General features: G+C 42.6%; 3 pseudogenes; all 3 read left to right on the top strand.

The window, feature by feature from the left end:
• LOC143680415 (E3 ubiquitin-protein ligase Mdm2 pseudogene) overlaps positions 1–6,059 on the top strand; it is a 52,926-nt pseudogene extending 46,867 nt beyond the window's left edge.
• A 1,462-nt stretch (positions 6,060–7,521) lies between these two features.
• Positions 7,522–9,796, top strand: LOC143679193 (nuclear pore complex protein Nup153 pseudogene; annotated as a pseudogene).
• On the top strand, positions 9,794–10,810 carry LOC143680414 (nuclear pore complex protein Nup153 pseudogene; annotated as a pseudogene).
• Positions 10,811–26,897: the final 16,087 nt, after the last annotated feature.

The following is a 26,897-nucleotide window of genomic DNA, read 5'->3' as shown; positions in this document are numbered from 1 at the left end:
TTCTGTAGCAGAAATTCTGGCTTGCCACCTCATGTTCAGATTCAATTGTAGCATATGCCTTCAAGTTTTGAGCATACATCATAAAACAGTAACCAAATCCAAGGAGTTCTCTCTTCATTTTAAAAGATGGTGTCAAAGGCAATCACTTTGTTTTATGCCACTTGAGTATAAACTTCACCAAGGTTTTCAAAAAACTTGGAGTCCCTTATGGTTATTATTTCCTCCACTCTATACCTGAGAATTGAGAATCATTCCTTAAATATTCTTTGACTTGCAGTATACCTAAGTGCTGATATTTTTCTTGGGTTCAAACTGCAGAACAGGTGTACAGCCAGAAAAATATACCACTACCTGTCTCTCCCCATTTGACAGCTCAGCTTGAAGCATTCATTCTGTTGTACGTTCTTCCTTAAAGTGAACCTTCCTCCTATTATAGAAAGTGTCTTCTCTTAATTAATGTATAAACTTACCAGATCTAATGTTTTATTGCAGGAGAATCTTGGATTTGATGAACTTTCTTAAGGGTTATTCTGAAGCTTCTCAGTGGTAGGACAAGTCATCAAGTGCCATCATTCTAATTGCACACATTTTACTTTCCAGCTGTTTGAAGTTCCTTCTCTCATAAATGGCTCAGAAATTATCTCTTTGGCCACCAATTTTGCCCCCAGCAATGGCCAGCTGTGGTAGAAGGCACATATCTTGCTATTGTAGAGATTTCCTGCAACTAAGAAGAACAGTTGCCATTGCATGAGCAGCATGGCAGGTATGCTTTCTTGTTTCATTTAGGACCGCAAGGGATTAAGCATCATCAAGGTACAACAAATTAAAAAGTTTCCAGTTCTTCAATGTTCTAAAATGTACAGCATTCTAAAGTGTAGAACAAGCAAGAGCAAATTTATGTATTGCATAGATTTTGCATGGCTCATCAGGGGCAGAGCCAAGTCCTCACAGACACACAGGGGCTCAAATTTAGATTGTGTCCTTATCGTCACATAAGACTGTAGGTGTTAAATTGTGTGTGTTGATATATTATTTCTAAAGTGCAAACATCTAAAATATACCACAATATCATCTTCATTTTAGGCATTGCTTTATTGATTTGTTTGTTTACTGTATCTGGTGTTAAAAAGAATATATTTTTACATAGTCCCAACCTCTCCAATCCTCTTGGAAACCCTACTCAGAAAAAGGGCAACTGAGTGGTTAAGAGTTTAGAAACAGGTTATTTCAGGGCAGTGTCCAGATCTTCTGTAATTGGGGTCCAGAAATCCATTCAGGGCTCACTCAGAGTTAATGCCCAGGAGTAGGCTGGACCATGGAAAGAGCCCAGTAGTAAGCACACAAAACTTCCCCATTAGGGCCTCCATGGGAAATATCCTGGCAGCAAAGCAGAGACTCAAGAGGGAGGGGGCTGAACTGTGGCAGTTGTATCTAGGGGAAAATCCTTTCAGGCAAAGATGAGGGTTTGTTTTGTGTCTGGGGCATTGTCCAGCCTCAGACAGACATTGAATTTTAGAGGCTCCTCACTCCAGCTGCTCCAGCGCAAGGCAGTGTTGCTACACTGCTTCCAGGCTGCTCATTCTGATGCCTTGGAGAGCCAGTAGAGACCATGTGAGAAGGGCTATGTATGCCTCCATTTTTTCTTTCTTCTTCCTCTTCTCTCACTTCATCCAAAAATATCAGTTGCAGGGACACAGTAAACTTTAGGTGCACCCAATTTGTTCCCAACACATGCAGAGTCACAAGAGTGCCCACTTGAACCTGGGCACCATCTAAAGAGTGTTAGGTATACCTCTGTGAACATAAACCATAAAGGTAAATAGTGTTTACCACTATGAAGTTTGGTTCCATTGAGGAAGGAGAAGCACTCTGTAGGGTGGGGGAAATTCCAGTCAGAAAGTCATAAGGAACACATTGTTCCTCACAAGAGTACCTCCCCTTGCACCTGTATCTCCTTGGTGCATTATTTGCAGGACTTAATGCTGTATTTAAGCCTCTCTAAGCTCTGGATGCCCACCTGGGAACAGATTCACGGCAAGGTCATTTTTCCAGCAAGGTAAATACTTTACATCCTGATTTTTACATCTCTCATCTGTATCCCTGACTGACACTGGGCATTTCTGGGTTGCCTGCAAGGCACAGTTCAACCTCTTGAAGCACTCTGAATCCAGGCAGTGTGAAGGGCATGAGACCCCTTCCCTCTTGTGGGTTTCTGGCCTTTGCAATGCTGTACTGCATAGATCTTCAGGATGTGAAGTAGTCCACGGAGGTGCCAGGTGTGTGGCTTGTGGGCAGGATGGATGCCTGTGCTGCCTCTGTTCCCCATCATCATTTAAAGCTTAAGCTGTGACTTAGGGGCCTTTAGGGGAGCCTGACCTACTGATAGGTTTGAAACTGACCTCACCTAGACTCTCACTAGGGGAATTTCTATGCAAGTTGAAAACAGTCTAAATCATTGCATGTATGCATTTCTGTGTGTTGAAAAGTTGAAAAATAGACACTTGTGGGAGTAAACTATGTAAGGAAAAATTGTTTACCTTTTTGAATTCTTTCATGTTAAATACAATCAGTTGATTTTGGGGGACCTGCTATTGGTGACAGAACACTGGGCCAGACATCATAGGCCCAGCTTGGTTTCCTGTCATGTATGTGGCCTGGACATGTTACTCATTTATAAAGCTTATGTTTCTTCAATGCAAATGTATGGATTAGCAATGCCTGATTTTTCATTGAATTTTTTTTGTTTTGAATTAATTATAACCCAAATAATATAAATTCCTCCAGAAGCAAGCAACCACCTGCCCTGTCCATCGATGTAAGGCCACTGCTCATAGCAGTGCTTGACATGTCATGTGTCCTCAAGATACAGCAACTGATAGAACAGTGCATTATAAAGGTAAATAAAATATTTAGAATGGTAAATAATAAAAATATGTTTATACCTAAAAAATAAATGTATTATAAAGCTAGCTTTAAATATTTCCTGAAGCTGTGGGTAGATATCTGCAAAGATACTGTGCTACACAAGAAAGGTAGATAAACTCTCTGTGATATTTTGAGTGATTTTCCAGTAGATGGTCTTTTGAGCAACAAAGCATAAGACAGAATTAGTCATGAAAGTAAAGTCTCCATATTATTATTGAGGAGAGGTTTTATGTGATTTCAGTATTAAACAGAAATACATGTTATATTTAGATGACAATGTGCTAAAGGTTTTTATTCAGATTATTCATCACACTTTAATTTTCAAATAATTACTAGAAATGGTGTTTTACCTTTCATGAGAGTGAAACCACCCTAGAAGTTCTCTGTTTTCCAGACCAGTCTGGTAGTCTTCACAGCACATTACCTCAGGAGGAAATGTATTCACATCAGATGCCAGCCTTGCAAAAAGATCTTCTAGAGTTTCTCCAGGAAGTATCAGGGACATGACTTTGCCCATTGCAAGAGTGTAACTCCCCCATAGGTAAACTGCCTTTATAAATGGTAAAAAGGAATCCATACCAAGGGAAAATAGGTACTGATGATCTTTGCCATATACTGGTGATAATATTTCATATGGTTTCTTTTCTTAAATGAAACCTCATCTTTCATGTAAAATCCACTGGACATGGCTTTTGGTTGGTAGATACAGATCTCTTGGGGCCCAGCTCTGAGGGAAGCTACTGTTTCAACTACACTGGAGCAAAGTGGTGGCAGTCAGTATTTCCCCACCACGCTGGAAAAGTTGCTGCCAGTCATTATTTCAAATATCTGAGATTAAGGGCAGAGGTGATGAAGAATTAGGACTGCAGAATGCTTTGGAGGACAATTAGTTGAATGAGCTGCAATAGCTGGGCAGGCCAGGATAACTCATTTTGGGGGACCCATTGGAGATTATTTTGGCACCCTACCTGATCACCCCTTTAGGGAAGCTTGGAGCCAGTCTGCACCTCTTTTATGGGTCTCTGGCCCTGCTATGACAAGGGTGACACTTCCTATAGATTTTTTCTTCCAGGAAGGAGCAGTTAGAGACAATGGGAGAAGTATAACAATCTGCAGAAGAAGAGAGCCTAGGACTAAGGCCTGCTGGCTTCAAACACCTGGGAAAGGGAGGCCCATTTGCTGTGAAAGAGAGGGACATGCCAAGTCTTATAAATTGGGGACCCAAAATGACTAACAAGAAAAAGATTAGGGCAAAAAAGATAGAAAAAGCCTTGCACATTGCATGTGCCTTTTTCTTGGGCAGACCTTCCAGAGAGAAGGGTTGAAGCTCAAGAAAATCTCTGACTTATCACTGACTTTCTTGTTACAAAACAAGAAACAGACATCTCAGGGGATAAATTCCAGAATTACAACTTTAAAATAGGAAAATATACAGTGTGTAAAAAAAACTCAAGACAAACAGAGAAATGAGGAATGACCTATCCAAAGAAAGAAGGTAAAATTGCAGACAGCACAAAAGGATAAAAATAACAAAAAAATCAGAAATGAAAAGGGGGCATTGCTACAAATCCCAATGAAATAAAAAATGATTATAAGAGAATACCTTGAATGATTGTAGATAACCTAAATGAAATGGACAGATTATCAGGAACACACAAGCTACCTACATTGACTCAAGAACAAGTAAAAGACCTAAAGAAATCAATTCCCAGTAAAGAAATTGAATTAGTCATCAAGAAGTGAGATTTATACCTGGTATGCAAGGTTGGTTGAACAAAGGAAAATCGATTAATATAATACACCACATTAACAGAGTGAAGGACAAAAACTGCTTGATCTCCTCAATTGATGCAGAAAAGGCATATGACAAAGTAAAGCACCCTTTCTTAATAACACCACTAAGCACACTAGGAGTAGAAAGAAACTTCCTTAACTTGACAAGGGGTGTATATAAAACCCCATATGTAATGGCGAAAGATTGAAAGCTTTCCTACTAACATCAGGAACAAGACAATAGTACCCATTGTCACCAATGTTATTCAACATTATGCTGGAAGATCTTGCCAGAACAATTAATCAAGAAAAATAAATAAATGCATCTGAATTGGAAAGGAAGAAATAAAACTTTATACTTCCTGTATATTGATGATACGATCCCATGTACATGAAAAATCCACAACAAAACTACTAAGGAAAATAAATGAATTCAGCATACTGGCAGGGTACAAGATCAACAGCCCCAAATTAGGAGTATATCTATATACAAGCAGTGTACAATTTGAAGAAGAAATCAAGGAAAAGAACCACTCACAATAGCAAAGCAGTGTACAATTTGAAAAAGAAATCATGAAAAAGAACCACCCACAATAGCAAAGGGAATCCAAAGGTCTAACAATAAATATAAGCAAGGTTGCAAAGGACTCATACATAAAAAGCCATGAAAAATTGCTCAAAGAAATTTTAGAAACCTAAATAAATGGAAGGGCATTCCATGCTCATGCACTGGAAGACTAAATATCATTAGCACGGCAATACTACCCAAGCAATATATAGATTCACTGCAACCTCAGTCAGAGTTCCTACTGCCTTCTGTGCAGAAATAGAAAAGCCAGTCACCAAATTTATATGGAGGAGCAAAGGACCCTAAATAACTAAAGCTATCTTGAAAAAGAAGAATGATGTTGGATGAATCACATTCTCCATCTTAAAACTTATCACAAAGCAACCGTGAAGAACCAGCACCACTGCCCCTGGAGAGCCAGCAGCCTTAGGTTCATAGTCCACAGGGCAGCGACAACTGTTTGGCCAGGGCGCCCCTGGCCGCCCCTTACTTGTAGGTGAGTCCAGAGTTCGAGGGTGGGGAAGTCGGCCTCAACCCCTAGCTGCAGCACCACCAGCCGCCGGCCCCTCCCGGCTCCCCTCCCTCCCGGTGGGGCTGCCCCACCCCCACATTGCACATCTGCCTGGATGTTCTTTCCCAGCAGCAGCAGACACCCCCGGGCGGCACCACTGTAGGACGCCCCATCTGGAGCAGCAGTCTCTGGTCCCAGCCCACCCACGGCGGCTCCCAGGCCCAGCTCCACCAGCAGTCACAGCAGCAGCAGGAGCACCCCACAGTGGGATCAGCACAGTAAATGAATATCTGAGGACTCCCTGGCAGCACCACGGCCAAGGCCTGGGGAAGGTGTGTCAGCCTTGTGGAAAAACAGTCTCCACAAAGGTAATTTTGGATAAGACAAGGAACACAGGCAAAGGGTTTGGTTTTGTCAACTTTGACAATCCTGCAGCTGCTCACAGAGAGTCTACCCTGAAGGCTAGCACGGTTCAAGCTCAAAGGGCAAAGCAACAGGATTATCACACACGCTCTTCTTCTCCACTTTGCCATAATTCTCCATTTATGTAAAAATCTCCTAAAAACACTCATTGTAGCTCCTGCATCTCCACGTCCCTCACCGCAGCACAAAACTTCAGCAGACTGGAAAGACCTCTGAGGGTTACAGTGAATGTTGAAGAGGGCAGTGGTCTGGCTAAAGGTCAGCTGAAGTGCACTGAGAGCATCTGTCTTCAGAGGACATGCTCCAACTGTGAAATAAAATAAATAATTTACTTTGTCACTCTCAGTGCCGAAGATGGAAGACAAGTCCTCTGCCTTTTCCCTCCCACCACTGCCACTGACCCTGCCACTAACCGTGAACTTTTGCTTCCAGAGAGTATGAAGAAAACTTCACACCTTATATTTCTATTGCACTACCATAGTGCCAAAGTCATCAAAGTAGGACACAAAGAAGTCTAATAAATTAGCTAAATTTGGGGACGAGGGGAGGAGAGAAAAATATCACAGTTCCTAAAGATCTCCTAACCTTCACTTACTCATCCCTCCCTCTCTCCACCCAAACCACTAGGCAGCCCCTAATCTTTATCCAGTCAGGTCCCAGATATTGAGGCTTTGGTTCCAGACTACTGCAATTCAGCAAGCATTGCAATAAACTGAGTTCCACATTGTTTTTTGTTTCCCAGTGCATATAAAAGTTATGTTCACAATATGCTGTAGTGTATTAAGTGCTCAACAGAATTATGGTATAAAAAGCGTGGACATACCTTAATTTAAAACAACGGACTAGGCACAGCTGCGCTATCCACCGCGGCGGGGCCAGTGCTGTGCTCAAAGGGGACACGAAGGCGGACGACACCAGGGGCCTCAGGTGCAGCAGTGATCACCTGGGCAACGGGAAGAATTCCCACCATCATGGGCCCAGCTGGACCTCAGCAGCACGTGCTGCGCCAGTGCCTTTCTCTGTGGGGCATCTCCATAGAGACTGTGACGTCACAGACGCAGGGCTCAGCGGGGGGCTACCAGACCTGAGTCAGCTTCTCTATTTATCAACTGCCAAGGACCCTCTCTGCCAGTGCGTACTGTTGCTCTACTGTCCTCTCAACCTTGCGGTCCCTGGGGTGACTGTGACCCCATCTGGCGGACATCTGGGCCCGGTCCCAGCAGGTACTGCCCCAAGGTCCCACCTCCACCTCTTCCACCCCCCTTACTTGCTCCATTACTCTCCCAGTTCCCTGCCCGACAAGGAGCCGCAGAGCCTCGCCATGGCCTCCGGAGCCAGAGGACTAGGAGGGGGCGGCGGCAAGATCTGGACACGGCGTAGCCACCAAGGACCAGTTAATCCTTACACCCAGGGGCGACAGCAGCGTCGCAGTATCCTTATCAGGCTTACAGAATCGATTAGGAATATTGTGCCAGGATGGCTGCAGAGATACTTCAACAGGAATGAAGATGTACACAGGTTCTCAGCAGACACGGGGGAGGTACCACGTGGGCAGGAAAATAGAGAAGATGTGCATCTCATGCTGGCAAATGAGGAGAGCTCCAATACTAGTGATGGGAGGATCACTCCTGCACCAAAAGTCGATAATACAGAAGAACCCTCAACAAGTAGCGCTGCTTCAAATTGCGCAGATGTGTCAAGTCCTTCTCTTCGTCAGTGCCATCTGAGCTTCTCCAGGTTGGAATCCTCTGACTTACACCACCAGCCATGCACATCATCCACATTGCCAATTGGCAGTTCTGGATTTTCCCTTGTAAAGGAATTTAAAGAGTCTACCTCTCAGCATAATGATAACAGCTCAACTAATAGCAGTTTTTTTCCAAGAGCTTCTGATAAAGACATCGCTGCTCCAAAAAATACTTCAGTCCCACATCTGTGGTCCACAGAGGCCGAGCCTTCTCATGCACTCCCACAGCACACTACCACCAGCTCAAAGAAACCAACATTCAACTTGGCTGCCTTTGGAACACTTTCCTCTTCAATTGGGAATTCTTCAATCCTTAAAAAATATCAGCTTGGAGATTCTCCTTTTTATCCTGGAAAAACAACATATGGTGGGGCAGCAGCTGCTGCAGGACAGTTTAAACTACTAAGTACACCTTGTCAGGCACCAGTTAGAAGACAGATGAAAGCTAAGCAACTCAATGAACAATCTCCTGTTGTGACTAGTTTAGCAGCTTGGCGAATATTACAATCCTTAGAGAAGATGTCCAGCCCTCTACAGGATGCAAAAAAAATTCCTTTAGCTGTTTCTTCTCCTGTGAATCCTCTTGATAGAAGTGGTATAGATTCCACAAATTTTCATGCCAAAAGGGTTAAGGGGAACTCTCCGTATCCCCTTGTTCAGCAACTCTTGATCCCAAAGCCAGTTTCCATAGCAACAAACCACACTGTGTATTTTAAACGATCTATGACACCATCTCATAAATTGGGAAAGACTAATCAAAGAATAGTTCACAAGTGCTGTACTCAATATGAAAAAAGTAAGACACCAGGACAAAATGGAGAACAAGAAAGTGGCTTTCCAGATCCAAATTTCAGTCTGCCTTCAGCCATTGGATTATCTTCTGGAATAGGGAATGGAGGCTGCAAAATACAAGAGAGACTACATTTTGCTGCATCTGAATTGCCATTGGAGCAGGGCATGGAAGTGCCAGTATTACCAAAAATCCCTCCACCAATCACCAGTTCTTCACTGCCTGTCTGCAATTTTAGTTCCTCTGTGACCACACCTTTCTCCCCATCACCCATCAGTCATTCACAATTATTAACCAATAAGGTACAAATGACTTCTCCAAGCAGCAGTGACAGCCCTGTGTTTACATTTTCACCTCCAATTATAAAATTTACTCAGACAGATGTACTAACTCCTTCATCTACTGGATTTCCATTTAATGTGCCTATTGAAAAAACAGAACTTTCTTACACCAGTTGTTCTTCAGACCCAATGATAACTACTTCAGCTCAAGATATCACTGCTGTGAATAGTCCAAGCTGTAAGAAGAAACCAGATGAAGGTTCTGAGGACACTTTTTGACATGCAAAATATCTGAAATAAGGAAGTGTCTTAGATGTTCTGAAAACCCCTGGTTTCATATCACTAAAGGCAGATTCTTTTGCTGCTTAGCCTACTATGACAAGCCAGGTTAGTTTATACAACATCACTGATAAGTAGCTTTACTTCTAGTGTAATTGGACTTGGGGGAAGTTTAAAAGCTCAATCATCATGGCAGTGTGATACATGTCTACTCCAGAACAAAGTTAGAGATGAGGTGTTCATGACCTGTCAACCTGCAAAGTTGCCACTAAGAAGTGCTGCTAAACGGACTGGAATTGGCACACCAAATATAAATGGCAAACCAACTGTCTCTGCATTAGGGACAGGCTTTGAACACAAATGTAAGCCAGGAGTAGGAACTGGGTTGTGATACCAGCTTTGGCATGGACGTTGTTAACCCTGATCCTGCTGCTGTGGTTACTGTAGTGACATCTGAGAACAAGAGCAGCTTCAGCTTTGGAACCACCAGAATTAAAATTGCCAAGCAGTGTTTTCCTGTGGAAATTTAGAGCAAATCAAAGATGAGAAATCTTCAAAGTCAACATTTAATTTCAACATGACAAAACCATCTGAGACAGAATCAGAACAGTCAACAAAGGCTGCTTTGCTTATGGAGCTCAAACCAATACTATGGCTGATCAAAGAAAAGCAAAGCCAGTTTTTAATTTCATAAACAACAGTTCCTCTAGCTCATGTGCACCAGCCACTTCAGTTGGTTGTGGCATTTTGGTAGAACCATCTCTTCTACCAAAGGCCACGTTTGTGCTTGAACAGGTCAGCAATCCTGTGAGCAGCTCTGCCTTTGGGAACTGGGCTGAATCCAGCGCATGTTAGTCTTTGCTATTTTCTCAATATAGCTAACCAGCAACCACATCTAGCATTGGTAGAGCTGTCACCCCACTTGTCTTTGATCTGGGAGCGATAGTAATTATACCTCAATCTCCGGTTTCAACTTTGGAGCTACAACCATATCTCACTCTGCAGGGTCCTTTGTATTTGGTACTGGACTTTCAACACTATCTGACAGTCCAGTATTGGGTGCTAAAATGACTCCAACATTTGGATAAAGTCAAAGTGGAAACCAGCCTAATCCTCCAGGCTTTATAGTTTTATCATCTTCAAAAATATTATCAACTGGTTCTCAGCCTGAATCACCACCTACTTTTGGTACAGTGTCAAGCAGTAACCAGCCTCCTGTGTTTGCATAACAGCCTAGTTGGTCTACATTTGGCTCTGGAACAACTCCTAATTTCAGTTTGGTCTTCCAACTTAACAGCAGCACAACAAATTTCAACTTAGCAACAATAATCCATCAGGTGTGTTCACATTTGGTGCAAATCCTGCCACACATGTAGTTCCAGCCCAGCCTTCAGGCTCAGGAGGATTTCAATCTAACCAGTCTCCAGCAGCATTTACAGTGGGGTCAAATGGGAAATATATGCTTTCCTCTTCTGGAACTTCAGTTTCTGCTCAGAAGATAAACTACTGTTAGATACAGGAAATAAAGTCACAATGGTTCATACCCAATAGTTTCATTAACAAGAGCTGGTGCCCTTCATTCAAACAAGGGATTGTACTATGTGCTGAAGTTATCTGAAGTCAGATCTGCCTGAGGATTAACTTTGGGATTTTCTTCCTTGCTCTTTCTTTATAGAAAACCCCGACCCCAACCCACCCCTTTAAATAATAGCTGGACTGATGACTGATTCTTCACAAAAATAATATATGATGCAGCAAATTACTCATCGATTTTACCTGGTCTGGGTGTACCCAGGAATAGAGCCCAAACCTGAATATTTGACTTTGTATAGAACCTCTTTGTCTGTACCTTAGCATTCATTGATATGTATTTAGGGAATTCTTTGAAGTTGTGGTTATAATTGAGGAGTTTTATATATAGAAGAGGGTGTTGAAATGAATGATTTCTATGCTAAGTTTGTGCTGGTGTATGTGTGAAGTGAGTGAGTTGGGTGCATTGTGCATTAAAATTTTCTGACAGAAGAAGCCTGATTAACACTGGTCCATGTACAGGACTTGTTACAACTATCTAGTTCTCAGCTTAATAATTATATGCTATTTCTCTACTTTCCTTCTTTTGATTATCACCTGCCTTGCCTTTTTCATTGTTTTATCATAAAATGTGTAAATACAATTTTGTTTCTATACTTTTTTGGCATAAAATAAATTGTGAACTTGAAATTTATTTTTGTGTTAGAAATTTTTTGTTGTTACTTGTTTAGTCTTGTCCAGATCTTACTATGTCAATCTTATTATTCAAAGTTGCCTTAATCTATTTGGAAGTTTTCTTAAAAATTGATGGTTGTTAAAGTGAATATATTGACTTTTATGATCCAGGTTTTGTGGACCAAAATCAATATTGTACAAAGCATTAATCATATATTTTTTATATTTACTGAAATGGACATGATGACTTTTTAAAATATTTTTATTGACTAATCTTCATACACATACAGTCCATATTTGGTGTGCAATCAACAGCTCATCATATTGTCATATATTTGTGTATTCATCACCACAATCATTTTTTGAATATTTGCACCATTCCAGAAAAAGTAATAAAAAGAAAAGAGAAAAAACTCATAAATACCATACTCTTTAGCCCTCCTTCTCATTGACTGTAGGTATTTTAATCTACACAGTATATGTTACCTCTTACTCCCCTATTGTTTATTTTTATCCATATTTTTACTCATCTGTCTATATCCTGGTTAAAAGTAACATCAGACACAAGATTTTCACCATCACTCTGTCACATTGTAAATGGCATTGTAAAAACTTTATCATTATGCAATTGTCTTCAAGAAATATGGTTACTGGAACACAGTTCAGCAATTTCAAGTGCTTCCCTCCACCCACTCCAATGCATGATAAGCTAAAAAGGGATATCTATATAATGCATAAGAATAACATCCAGGATAATCTCTTGACTCTGTTTGAAATCTCTCAGCCACTGAAGTGCTATTTTGTCTCATTTCTTTTATTCTTTTTGTTTAATAGGCTTTCTCAATCCCATGATGCTTGGTCCCAGAGAATCTCTAGAGTTCTATCCCACATTGCCAGGGAGATGTACACATGTGGAAGTCATGTCCCACATTATTTTGGATAATAAGGACGTTTAATATTAAAGCCACATTTATTACAGTATAAGTAACATATTAAACCATGGTATAAATGCCATCAATAAAAAATTATGAAATAAAAAATGTATTGCTAAAAAACACTAAATATCATATGAGTCTTCAGAGAATCATGATATTTTTACTGGTGGAGATTCTTCCCTTTGATGTTGATGGCTGCTAACTGTTCAGGGTGTTGGTTGCTGAAGCTTGTGGTGACTGTGGCAATTTCTTAAAATAAGGTACCAGTGAAGTTTGTCACTTTGACTTTTCCTTTCATGAAAGATTCCTCTATAGCATACAGTGCTGTTTGATGTGCATTTATCCACAGTAGTACTTCCTTCAAAATTGGAGTCAATGCTTTCATCACTTGCTGATGCTTTATCACTAATTTTGTGCCATATTCTATACCCTATGCTGCCATTTCAACAATGTTTACAGTATCTTCACCAGCAATAGATTTCATTTCTAGAAACCACTTTATTTTGTCCTTTATAAGAAGCAATTCAGTTGATATACCCCCTCAATCCATTACAAACCCTAAGTGATATCACCATAAAAACCAGTGTGCAAATGTCCCCACATGTCCCTGTCTTCAGTGTTTCCATGTATATCCCTAACATCGGTGTTGCAGAGAAGCCTACATGCCCTATCCAAGTGAAGGCAGAGAACAGCGTGAGGTAGGGGGTGAATAGAGCATGAGGTGGAGGCTTGATGGCATCACTTTTCCCTGAGGCATATTGAGTGAAATGAGAAAAAGGCAGGCTGTGAGCCCGTGTTATGTTCTCAAGTGCTGTTGTGGCACACCCAGCCTGGCTAGCATTGGGAATAGTTCCCTGTGAGCTCTAGAGAAATGAGAACAAGGAGGCCATCTCAACTTTTGGATGAGTGATAGTGCCTGGGGTTGGTGTGGAATGGAGAGAAGTCCTCTGGAGTTCTGTTTGGGGGACCAAGGAGATGCAGTTAGTTTGTGGTAGATTGTGAGTGAGGCCTCAGGGAAGACTTCAAGGTCTGAAGACTCTAGCTGCAGAGGCAGAGAAGCTTCTGTCTTGGGTTGGTGGGTGGTCAGTTAAACTTCCATGTTTGGAGGGTCCTCATGCAACCCTATGAATATGCTTTTAGGAAGATGCTGAGGGCACTGATGCCCACAAAGGAACCTGTCCCCTAGAAGTGTTCTTCTTGCTATGGTGAAGCCTTGAGAGGACCCCAACAGAGAGGCTAAACCAGAATCTCCTGGCCAGTCCCATCACCCCCATGCCAACCTCAGATACCACAGGAGATGGGGAATTGTCTCTTGTTGTGAGGCCTTAGTAACTGTGACACCTGGAGGCAGTCGCTATCACAGACTTTAGGGCCTCCGCCCAGGATGACCACTCCTGGAGGCACGTCCTATCACAGTGGTGAGGGCCTTCCCTCAGGTGGCTGAGCCTGGTAACTCCTCAGACTCTACTTCCACTAGAGTAGGACAGGGTCTCCATGTACAGCAACTCCAGAATACATGGGCATGGAAGAGCTTAGTTCCCTGTTCATTGTGGGGTTTCCTACTTGATCTCTGCATCTAGGCTTTGTGTTTGCTGCTGGGACTGTTTCATTTTCTTTTAAAGTGAATTTAATTTGCTTCCCCCTTTTCACTCTACCTCCATATCTAAACAATGCACTGGCTTCTAGAAACTACAAAAGCTTCTAGAAGTTATTCTAGTCAGACAACAGAAGAGCTTGGAGTCCTCAGATAAGACCTGTGCCTATGAAACTTTATATGTGCTAGAGAGGGAGGTGCCACCTTCACTTGAAAACCTACCCTCCTACCTGCTCCTTCCTGCTCTGTATCCCAAGAACCAACCCATATGGGGACACTGTGGTGCTTTCACATCAAATGCCAGATAAACTTGGCTGGCCAGTAGCCCCAGTGGACACCCATGTCCCAAGTGGAAATATGTCCCAGATGGACACACATTCCTGGTGAATACTCATGTCCCCTGTGGGCACATATGCCCCAAGTGCACATTCATGTCTCAGGTGAGCATTAATTTCCCAGATGGGCACACATGTCCAAGGCACACACACACACATCCCAAAAGTGCACAAATGTCCTTGGTTGACACTCATGTTCCAGGTGGACACATGTCCCAGGAGGATGCTCATATCCCAGGAAAGCATTCACGTCCCAGATGGGCATATATGTCCCAGGTGGGCACACATTCCCAAGTTCACACTCATGTCCCAGGTGGGCTTTTATGTCCCAGGTGAGCATTCATTTCCCATGTGAACACACACGTCCCAGGTGGTCACACATGTCTCAAGTGGGCATATATCTCCCAGATAGGCACACCCCACCCGAATACATGCATGTCCCAGATGGGCATACACATCTAAGCTGGGCATATATGTCCTTGGCATTCACACATGCTAAATGATGCATGTCTCTATCAGGCATACATGCCCTTAAAGCCCACCCTTGGTTTCCATGCAATCAGGTTAACAACTGTTTTTCTCTGCAAGGAATTCTCTCTGGGTCTCCAGGTCCAGGCAGCCACATTTGCCCACCCCCACTTAAAACATCAGTTGGGACACCTACCACTACCCCTCTACCACCAATCACAGGCAAGTTTCTCCCCACCAAGAAGTACCTCAGTCTGGGGCATGCTGGGGGTGAATCTGAGCCCTCCATGGCCACTTAAGACATGTCTCCTCTCAACAGTGTCACTGAGACCTGCAGGAGCACGAATGTGAACACAGCTTTTGTTACACATATCCAAAATAGTTTAACAAGAATAATTACTTTATGAATTTGACACCATCACTGTCTGTTAATAGCCTTGCACAGGTACCTGTTAGGACTGAAACTTAATAATCACATTTGACACATCATGGAAATCTCAGCACTTGAGTTTTCCACTTAGAGGTGATGTTACTATTGGAAAAATTCAAGGTTACATGGTAAATGCCATTAAATTTCAGCATCTTCCTTGGGTTCTGGTAAATAACATCACTTACTGTTGGTTTTCCCATTTCTCTGTAGAACTCTGCTGATGGCATATTTAAGCTCTCCATGTGTTCATCTCAGAAGCTGGTCCTCCCAGATTTTGTTCAAAACATATAATTGATATTTCCTAGCATTGGCAGTAGTGGCTTCATGCCACGAAGCATTATATATCTGGTCTGATTTAGAAACTATTCTTCAGACCCGCTCAAAATTGTCTCCCCACCTGCTTTAAATATTACCTATTGTGCAGCAGTCCACTTTCTCTGACAAAGCCAGTCTCAAAAATAACTCAATCAATTTATATTTCTGGGTTTGCAGTTGGAGGTAGAGAGACAGAAAGGGCATATTTCACATCTGTGCCAAAATAATCATCTGAGCAGATCAGATTAAGAATCCTGCTCATTTTTGTGGGAGTTCACTGTATGTCAATATTTACACTTGCTTTCAGGGCATACAGTGCTCTAAAGACTAGTAGAAACTCCTTTTAGGTGACCATGTCCCCCACTAGCACATTTTGCCCAGTGGAGGTATGAGATGTGAGATGACTCTGCACAGGGGACCCAGCAAGTCCCCTGAGAAAGAGAAATCACAGCTTCTGGGGCTGGTCCAACTCACCTCCTGACCCACTGCCTGGCAATCCTCCAGGCTTTCTGCTGCTATAAACCTCATCTTCCCCCTCCAGTGTGGTTCACCTGCTCCTCCTGCTGGGCTGCCAGGCTCAGCCTGTATACCCTCTTGAGGGCTGATGGCAGCTGACCCATATTTGTCTCTCAGGACTTTCAGAACTCCAATGCATTACAGCCACCTGCTTGTGGATACCTCAGTCCACCTGTGCCTTATTCCTGCTCTTCACAGATGTGAACCCATGTCCTACCACATGCCCTGACAGCATAGCACTGACAGCAACCCTCTGACTTTGAGGGTCTACTCTTGGAGCTCTTCTGGGAATCTCTTGCCTTGGTTTACCTGACAGTTCTCATAATCACTCAGTGGGCCCAGAACAGGACTGCTCAGTTCTCTGCCATCCTTATGATTAGACAATACTCAGCAATTCCCCATTTTTGAACTTCCCTCTTAATTTTCCCTTGGCCTCTTCCTACATCACAATTCCTTCTGTAGTGCCCATTCCTGGTCAATTTTGTCAGAATGCTGTGTCCATTATCACGTGGGCACTGATTCATGCTGATTTCTCCTTTCTGTGGCACACCCTGCCATGCACAACACTTCCTGCAGCAGTGCTGAGGAAGCTCGGAGGACAGGGGTTTCCCCCATTCATCAATATCTCCAACAGAAAACCCACCTGCTGCTCCTGCTTTTTGAACATGTTCTGGCATTGAGCAGCTGGCTGCCTGATGTGGAGGTTGCATTATTCCAGAAAAAGAAATTTAATAAGTCCCATAATGCTAACCCAGTATCCTATTGACCCTTAATATTACACTCTACTCAATTTAAGATTTACAATAGAGGTAGATTATCTAACACAGTTTAGTATTTTCAGAGATAGATGTTTAGATCAGTGAAAAAGAATAGAACAGCTAGAAATAAATCCATACAAACCTGGGCAACTGACTTTTTTTGCTGTGCATCTATACAATTATTATCAAAGGGCATGTCTACTTGACTACAGTTCAAAAATTTATAATATTTCCTTCTAACTATTTGAACACACTGGAAACTAAAAAGAAATATCCATATAACAAGTCAGTAATAATAATCATTCATTAGATGCTAATTTCTCAGTTATACCACCTCCTTCTCAATTGATAATTCCCTTTTCTTCAGGGATATCTCAGCAGTGACTGTTTTAACTTCTTCGTGCTGCAAAGAGTTGACTTTATGGGCTTGAGGGGTAAAACTGGTTGATATTCTTGGAGGGACTGGTAGCTCTGGGATTCAGGGATTTGGGGGGCATAGGTACAATCTGGAGACCTTATAGTCTGAAGAAAATAACTTAGTAAGAAAAGTTTTTATAAAACCTTAGATAGAGCCTAGGGTACCTTTAGGGTTTGGAGGAATGCTGTTGTTTGGGGCTTGATATACTCAGGCAATATGAAATATCTGTGTGAAGCTTGCATAAGGGTAACCTCCAGAATTTCCTGTCATCTTTACCATTACATTGAGTCACTTGTGATTAAAAAAGATGGCAGTATGCCCTCAAGCTGGGACCAGGACAGATGGTCTGAGGAGCCCAGGCACTCTCTACTCTGTGCAGTCTTCCTTCCTTTTTCATGCTTCTCTGTGAACCCACGTCCCTCTCTTGTTTTCTGGAGCTGTGCACTCACCTCTTCTGGAACACAGGGCACTACTTGGTGCTCTGTGGTGGTGCAACCTCCTCTGACCACATATTCTCCATTCATGTTCCCAATGCATCTCCTATGGTTGTGTTACTGTTTAAATACATCTAAGGGTTAGTGTGGGATGACAATTTGATTGAAGAGTAAAATCAGATACCCAAGATATTGATTCCCTCAGGAGTGCTCACCAACTGTTTTTTGAAAATAGTTTCTTGGTGCTATTGAACAGGTGGCAAAGCACAGATATTGTGCACTCTTTCCTTTAGTACCTTTCATCTACTTGGGGATTGAAGCAAAACAAAGGGTATGAAGTTCTTCTGTAACTCAGGATGGCTTCAGCACTTGGTGTTAACAGGGAATGGGGAGGGCAGTAGGTGTGGGCAATTGGCTTTCAGAGGAAGTTAGACCTTGAATCCCTCTAAGGACAGAGAAAACTGGAGCTACAGCATAGTACCCAGCATGTATCTACCATCCTGGGCCCTTGACTCCTTATGCCTAAACTGTTCTGGAACAGCAGGGGCGTGCTTACCTCCATTCAGACCTTGACCTGACCTCTATGCTGATCTCATACTGACCTTCTATGCTGACCTCTGTGCTGACCTCAATGCTGACCTTCATGTTAAGAATTCTGTGCTGCGTGGCTTCCCAGTCCGACTGGGAACGTTGGATAGTGGGGCCCTCCCGCCACACTTGGCATCTCGGGCCAGCTGGGCAATTTGGACCAGCAGTCCCCCAAGCTGCGCTGGCCGGCGACCCCCCCTCCACGCACGGTTTCCCAGGCCGACTGCGAGATTCAGATTGGCAAGTTAAAGGAGCCACAGCATCTTTTACTGGTGGGACCCGCAGACAGACGAGCACCACGAGCGCCACCTACTGGGCAGGAAAAGAAAAACAGAGCCCAGAGATTTCACAGAAAAACCTTTCAACCAGCTGGGTCCCACACCCAGGGAAATCTGATCAAATGCCCAGACACCAGCAGAAAATAACGGATCATGCTCGGAAAATTGAAGATATGGCCCAGTCAAAGGAACAAACCAATAGTTCAAATGAGATACAGGAGCTGAGACAACTAATGCTGAATATACGAACAGAAATGGAAACCTTCTTCAAAAACCAAATCAATAAATTGAGGGAGGATATGAAGAAGACATGGGCTGAACAAAAAGAAGAAATAGAAAATCTGAAAAAACAAATCACAGAACTTATGGAAGTGAAGGACAAAGTAGAAAAGATGGAAAAAACAATGGATACCTAGAATGGTAGATTTAAAGAGACAGAAGCTACAATTAGTGAACTGGAGGATGGAACATCTGAATTCCAAAAACAAACAGAAACTATAAGGAAAAGAATGGAAAAACTTGAGCAGGGGATCAGGGAACTGAATGACAATATGAAGCGCACAAATATACGTGTTGTGGGTGTCCCAGAAGGAGAAGAGAAGGGAAAAGGAGGAGAAAAACTAATGGAAGAAATTATCACTGAAAATTTCCCAACTCTTATGAAAGACCTAAAATTACAGATCCAAGAAGTGCAGCGCACCCCAAAGAGAATAGACCCAAATAGGCGTTCTCCAAGACACTTACTAGTTAGAATGTCAGAGGTCAAAGAGAAAGAGAGGATCTTGAAAGCAGCAAGAGAAAAACAATCTGTCACATACAAGGGAAACCCAATAAGACTATGTGTAGATTTCTCAGCAGAAACCATGGAAGCTAGAAGACAATGGGATGATATATTTAAATTACTAAAAGAGAAAAACTGCCAACCAAGACTTCTATATCCAACAAAATTGTCCTTCAAAAATGAAGGAGAAATTAAAACATTCTCAGACAAAAAGTCACTGAGAGAATTTGTGACCAAGAGACCAGCTCTGCAAGAAATACTAAAGGGAGCACTAGAGTCAGGTACGAAAAGACAGAAGAGAGAGTTATGGAGTAAAGTGTAGAAAGAAGGAAAATCAGATATGATATATATAATACAAAAGCCAAAATGGTTGAGGAAAATATTATCCAAACAGTAATAACACTAAAAGTTAATGGACTGAATTCCCCAATCAAAAGACATAGACTGGCAGAATGGATTATGACCCAGCAATACCACTGCTAGGTATCTACTCAAAGGACTTAAGGGCAAAGACACAAACGGACATTTGCACACCAATGTTTATAGCAGTGTTATTTACAATTGCAAAGAGATGGAGACAGCCAGAATGTCCATCAACAGACGAGTGGCTAAACAAACTGTGGTGTATACCTATGATGGAATATTATGCAGCTTTAAGACAGACTAAACTTATGAAGCATGTAATAACATGGATGGACCTAGAGAACATTATGCTGAGAGAGTCAAGCCAAAAACTAAAGGACAAATACTCTATGGTCCCACTGATGTGAACCGACATTCGAGAATCAACTTGGAATATATCACTGGTAACAGAGACCAGCAGGAGTTAGAAACAGGCTGAAAGGACACGTGGCGAACATGGCAGTGTCTGCTGGCCTTCTCCTGGCTCTACCAAAAGAGACTTTCTCCAAAATGTTTCCTCTTTTAAAGGATTCCAGTAAGCAACTCCACCTTCATGGGTTGAGACACACCTCCATGGAAATCATCTATCAAAAGTTACCACCCACAATTGGATGGGTCACATCTCCATGGAAACAATCGAAATGCTCCCTCCCAGCAATATTGAATGAAGATTAAAGGACATGGCTTTTCTAGGGTCCACCGTAGATTCAAACTGGTAGATACATAATACTTTCAAATGGCATTTTTGTTCTTTCATAGTGTATATGGCAATTTTAATTGCACTTGTTTAATATGAGCTCCATAAAGGCAGAGATTTAAACTCGCCATGATGTCCCCATCAGCTAACACTGTGCTCTGCATAAAAATTATAAGAAGATATTAAAATATTATGAATCTATGAAAAAAAAAAGAATTCTGTGCTGACCTCCATGATAACCTCTGTGCTCACTTATGTGCTGACCTTCAACCACTTAGACTCTGGCTGGCATCCCTCATGATCTGGCTCTTCTAGGCTGCCCAGACAGGGCTCTGGGATCTCAAGGCATACAATGACAAAGACAGAAGAACACACTTAGTGGGGCATTGCCTGTCTACTTCTCAAAACTACTTGTTCCAGGGTAGAGTGCTAAGGAGGAAGGTGTCGAATGGGCGTGGATGCAAAAGTACAGCACAGTGCCCTCATGAGGTGCCAATGCTGCCCAGGGTGGCTTCTGCTCCAACAGTGGCTACCAGACTCAGCAGTCATGGCCCCAGAACTAGGAAAGTCTGAAGTCCATAGCCTAAGTCTCAATGCAAACTAAACCTTCTCTCCTTCTTCTGTGTATTCTCTTGGTCTGACAGCCAGCACACAACAGTGTGGTTCATAGGGTGTGATAGTCTGGGAAGCACTGGAAGGTTCCAAGACCCACACTCTTCTGGCCATCCCTGTGCCTGTCTAGGACACCTTCCCCCCATGCATGGTCCCAGATGGAACTGCCATGTCCGCATCCCAAAGGGTAGGTAGGGCATAAAAGTGGAGGGGCACAAAATCTTCTCGGTCCTAGGGCTACCCTAGTGGAACCTGAAAAATGCAAGGCCTGTTTCAGAGGGTCAAAATAACTCACAAAATCAGCACCCACTGATTCAGAAGTTTCTGGGCCAAGTAAAGTAGCTGTCTCAAACAAAGCCACCAGCCACAGAGTTTCAAGATTAAAAATCTGGTTCAAGAAGGGAACACAGGGATTCATCATAGATTCTCTTTGGTCTCTTTTATACCTGGGCAGGTGATGAACTGGAATGTGTTTGCCCCTTCACAGTTGCCAACTTGCTTCAGGCTGGCTCCCTTTGGGCATCCATAACATTCCCACTAACAGTCTTTGTTTCCCATTTTTTTTCAGCTATTGGATCACTTCATCCATGTCCACACACTGATTCTTAACAATACTGAATTCCAGGGCTAACTCCACCTCCTGATTCAGGATGGAAAACAAACCCATGTTAATTATTCTGCATGTAAAGCCTCACAGTCATGTGCCAATAGCATTGACACAGAAAACTAACATGCATGGTGGCTTTGCTCTAGCCACAGTCTCTCAGGCTCTCAGCAGTTTCTCACCACGATGCGGAAACCAGATAGGTGACTTTGTTCCCAGATAACACAGGGAACCAAAGCAGAAGACAGTGGAACCCAGTCTTGCCCCAACTGCTTTGTACATTATCCCAAACATCCCACTTTGAGTTTCTCAGGGAAAGAATATTAGCTAAAACTCAACAGGGCCTCATTGTGTGGGAGAACTGACCACAGCACTCTGTACTGTCACTGAGGGCTGTGTCCATACCAGAAATGAATGACCAACATACATATTTCAAGACCAATGTGCTTCTGTAACTGGCCTGATTCTGGACTGTGCATTCCCACATGCTTTGGGCGGGATCAGCCTCATTCTGCTGAAAGGGGAGTGTGAGAGGGGCTGATGTTCAGATTCAGGTTGTAGGTGCCCTCCAGCCCTGGGTGCAGGGTGGACTCTCAGTGGTCACAGAGACAAATCTGGATCCATTGCTGCTTCCAAAAGCTTCAAGGAAATTAAAATTCTAAACCTTGTAGGGCTTTAAAATGAAACAAAAATACTGACCTCAAAGATGGCGATGAAAGTGCCTGAGATCACAAACATCCCTTCCCTGCACCCTCGTCAATTACAGCATCCTTTTTACCTCAGCCTGATGTCTTTAACTCTATCCTTTAATTTCTCTCCTCTTTTCCATGTAATTTACATCATCTTTCCTCCCAAAAAGACAGCCTTTGATAGAGCCATAAAATAAAGTGAATCAGAGGAAGATCTGGTCTGGATGCACCTGGATCCCAAAGGGCTGCTGCTGATGGGGAGAAGGAGGGACCAGGTGGGAAGTAGTGTGGAGACCACTGGCCAAGGATGCTGAGAAAGGCTTGCTGCTGTTCAGTGCATGGCTTTGCAGGGCTTATGCCTGAAGCTGAGACCTGCATGAGGTTCTGTGAGGTGGGAACAAGGACATGGCTCATTGTGTTCTTTGGGAATTAGTTCTGGGGCATAACAGAGACTGGAACATGGATGTGAAGGGGTGGAGGGCATCTGAATGGCTTTTGTGGCATCTCCCTGCACCCCCTTCCCTCTACTGCTGAACCCCATATCCTTTTCCCCAGGCCAGTCCTTGCTCCAAGGTGAACCCTTCCACCTGTTTACCTCCTGGTATAGTGTTGCCCTTGGGTTACCCAACATCTTCCCTCTCAATTCCCTCTCTGCTAAAGGCACCAAAGTATTCTTTTAGCACTGAATTTACCTCAGGTCTTACAGATGTTTAAAAACCTGGCAATACTTGTATACAAATGCTCATAGCAGGACTATTCATCAAAAAGTGGAAACAGCCCAAGTGTCCATCAACCAATAATGTAGAAAACAAATGTGTTGTATCTGTAAAAAGGAATATTATTTGGCCATAAAAAGGAGTGAAGTTTAGATATATCCTATGTCATGGATGGACCTTGAAAGCATGTTAAATGAACTGAGCCAGACACAAGAGTCCACAAATTGTATGATTGTATTTATATGAAATATCAGATTATGGAAATGTGGCAGAAAGTAGACTAGTGGTTGCTTAGGGCTTGGGGTGGTGCTGGAGAGGAGTTATGGTTGATGACTACAGGCCTCTTTGGGGGGTGTTAAAAATGATCTAAAATTAGATCATGCTACTTTTAGTTTCCTGCTACTAAAGCAAGTACCACACAATGGGTCAGATCAATAGCAAAAAGTTATTGGCTCATAGTTTATGAAGCTAGATGTGTGATTCCTCCTAGGGTTGGAATCTCCAGGCTTTCTGGCAGTATTTGGGGTTCCTTGGCTTTCTGTCACATGGCAAAGAACCAGGGGAAACCATCTTCTTTCTCCTCCATGTTCTGGTCACTCCCCATGGCTTTTTGTACTGTGTCCATTATCTTTTTTTATAGGGCTTCAGCCCTAGTGGATTAAGGCTCACCCTCCTTTAGTTTGATCATACCTTAAAATACAATCTGCCCCAAGGTCCTATTTACAAATGGAGCACACTTATAGGGGTAACTGTTGGTAACTGAACATGCCTTTTGGGGGGCACAGATTCAGCCTCTGGCAATACATTTTATCCATCATTTCTGTCCCTGGGGAATGCTCACACTCTCCTGGCTCAGAGAAGAACTCCCTGTAGTCCCCATGGCTCAACACAGCTGAATGAGATGGTCCCTGTTGCCAAGTCATTGTCCTGATTGGGCCCTGACAACCTTGGTGGATTAGGGCCTGAGAGTCAGTCAGGGATCTCTACAGTAATAGAATCAACAGGAAAGATTTGTAAATATGAGATTTATAAAGGTTTTTCATGCATCTGTGGGAATGGAAGTGTCAAAAATATATAGGGCAAGTTGTGAAGCCGGCAGCTCCAACAAAGGGTCTGGATAAACTCCACAGGAGAGGCTCACTGGTTGAAGAATCGGTGAAAGAGTCTCTCTTCTTCCTTGAAAGCCTTCAACTGATTGGATTATCCCCTCATGGGAGACACTCCTTAGTTGATCTCAGATATAATCAGCCACAGATGTGATCAACTGACTGTTTTAATCAACCAGAAAGAAAATATCCTCACAGCAATGGTCAGGCCAGTGTTTGCCTGACTAGACAACTGAGCATCATCATTCAGCCAAGTTGACACCAGAACCTAACCATCAGAGTGGATAAAAGATTGCCTTGCTGCACTTTAAATCATTGTAAGGACAGTTTAAAACCCTCTGTCATTTGTTATAAAGAGAGCAGAGAACAGGTGGACATAGCACAGCTTGTGGGAGTTCTTTCCTTCTCAGCTCCCTTCATGTCCTCATCCAGTGGCTCTTCTGTCTCAAAACAGCATAGCCAGAGTGTGGGTGTAACAGGAAAAGGCAAAGATCCCAGAAGCTGTGGGAGCATTCTAGAAAGGAGCCTCCATAGGAAGATAGTTATTTTAAATATAGTAGATGACTGCTGATGGAATGTGACATGACAGGTTAGCATCACTTTACTAAATAAAGAGAAAAAGTGTCTGGAGTGGGACAGTGCACCAGTTTGAGATTGTCATGTACCCCAGAAAAAACATGTTCTTTAATCCTCATTCAGTATTGCTGGGTGGGATCTTTTAATTTATTTCCATGGAGAAGTGACTCACCCAATTGTTGGTGGGGTTTCTTACTGGAGTCCTTTAAGAGGGAACCATTGAGTGAAGGCAATCTCTTGTTGGTGCCTTAATTTGGATATTTTCATGGCCTTAGAACTATAAACTTACAGCTTAATAAATTCTCTTTTTAAAAGCCATTCCATTTCTGTATATTACATTCCAGTAGCTTTAGCAAACTAAAACAGATAGTTACCCAGAAATGGCCTATTATATTTTGCTCTTACTGGAAATATTTATTCTTCAGCCCAACACAATTCCCAAGAATGAAAAATGATATAAAATTAGTGGTAGTGATTTTTGCTTAAATAAATTAGGAAACGTCTTTGAAAATATGCTAAGAATGGAGACTCATTTAAGAATACACATTCTAAAATATAATCTTTGATATAATTAGTATTGTCAACACTTTATTATGCACTCAGCTGTAGTGAACTTTTCCCCTATTTTCTCCATAAATCCTGACTCTGTGCATCTGGGCCTTTTCTCACAAGCCCAGAGCCAAGTGTTGCTGGATAATATCACCAGACACATGAAGGGACAAAGTCCTTTCACTCAGAGCTTCCAGCATGCATGCACTCAGGGTCGCTGTACACTCAGGCCCTAAATTCCACCAAATCTTCCCTGCCCTTCCATGCTAAGTCTATCTCCTGCAAAGCCCCCAGAGGCAGGCTTTCTTAGGCCTCATATACATGGCCTTACTGAGTGCTGCCAATGCTGTATTGTGGGAGTGTGTTTCAATAGCCATGTGTCCAGCCTGACCAAGGGCTCTCTGCTCCCAGAGAAGCAGACCCAGAGAAGCTCTGTGTGCTGGTTTGAAAGAAAGTATGCCCCCTAGAAAAGCCATGTTTTAATCAAAATCCCATTTCATATAGGTAAAATAATCCCTATTCAATACTTTATGTTTGAAGCTGTAATCAGATCATCTCGCTGGATGGTGTGATTTAATCAAGAGTGATTGTTAAACTGGATTAGGTGACAATATGTCTCCACCTTTTTGGGTGGGTCTTGATTGGTTTTTTGGAATCCTATAAAAGAGGAAATGTTTTGGAGAATAAGTGATTCAGAAAGAGCAGAACAGAATGACATAGCCATAAGAAGCAGAGTCCACTAGCCAACAACCTTTGGAGATGAAGAAGGAAAACACCTCCTGGGGAGCTTCATGAAACCAGAAGCCAAGAGAGAAAGTTAGCAGATAATGCTGTGTTCACCATGTGCCCTTCCAGCTGAGAGAGAAGCCCTGACTGTGTTCTCCATGTGCCTTCTCACCTGAGAGAGGAACCCAGAACTTCATCAGCCTTCTTGAACCAATGTATCTTTCCCTGGATGCCTTTGATTGGACATTTCTATAGACTTGTTATAATTGGGACATTTTCTGGGCCTTTAAAATGTGAACTAGAAACTCATTAAATTCCCCTTTTTAAAAGCTGTTCTGTTTCTGGCATGTTGCTTTCTGACAGCTAGCAAATAGAACACTCTGGTAGTGAGTCCTTTGCTGGGAAGACAATTCTAAGATGTTCCAGACAAAGAGGGGCAATCACAGGTGCCTGGTATTCAGTGGCCCACAGAGCCCCCACAGGGATGTCCCACCAGAGTTGGAGACTCAAGGCTACCTACTCATGCCCCAACATGCCATTGTGTCCTCAGGGAGGTACCTGCTGGCACCACCTGGACCTTGGCAGCAGGCCTCATGGTAGGCAAGGGCAAACACTTTTAAGACTGTAAATATGCAGAATTCTGAATGACTAAGTGCAGCTATCATCTATATATCTCTCTATCTATATCTATCTAAACCTATCTATCTCTATCATCTATCTATCTATATCTATCTATTATCTATCTCTATCTCTACAGATAGATATCTATCTATATCTATCTATATATCTATCTATATCTATCTACATCTTATTTATAATCTATCTGCATCTATATCTATCATCTATCTATCATCTTCCTTTATCTATT

This window comes from Tamandua tetradactyla, chromosome 4 (genome assembly GCF_023851605.1).
Source record: "Tamandua tetradactyla isolate mTamTet1 chromosome 4, mTamTet1.pri, whole genome shotgun sequence".
Lineage (NCBI taxonomy): Eukaryota > Metazoa > Chordata > Mammalia > Pilosa > Myrmecophagidae > Tamandua > Tamandua tetradactyla.
Note: the sequence above shows the minus strand (reverse complement) of the source record. Positions and strands in the feature narration are given on the sequence as shown.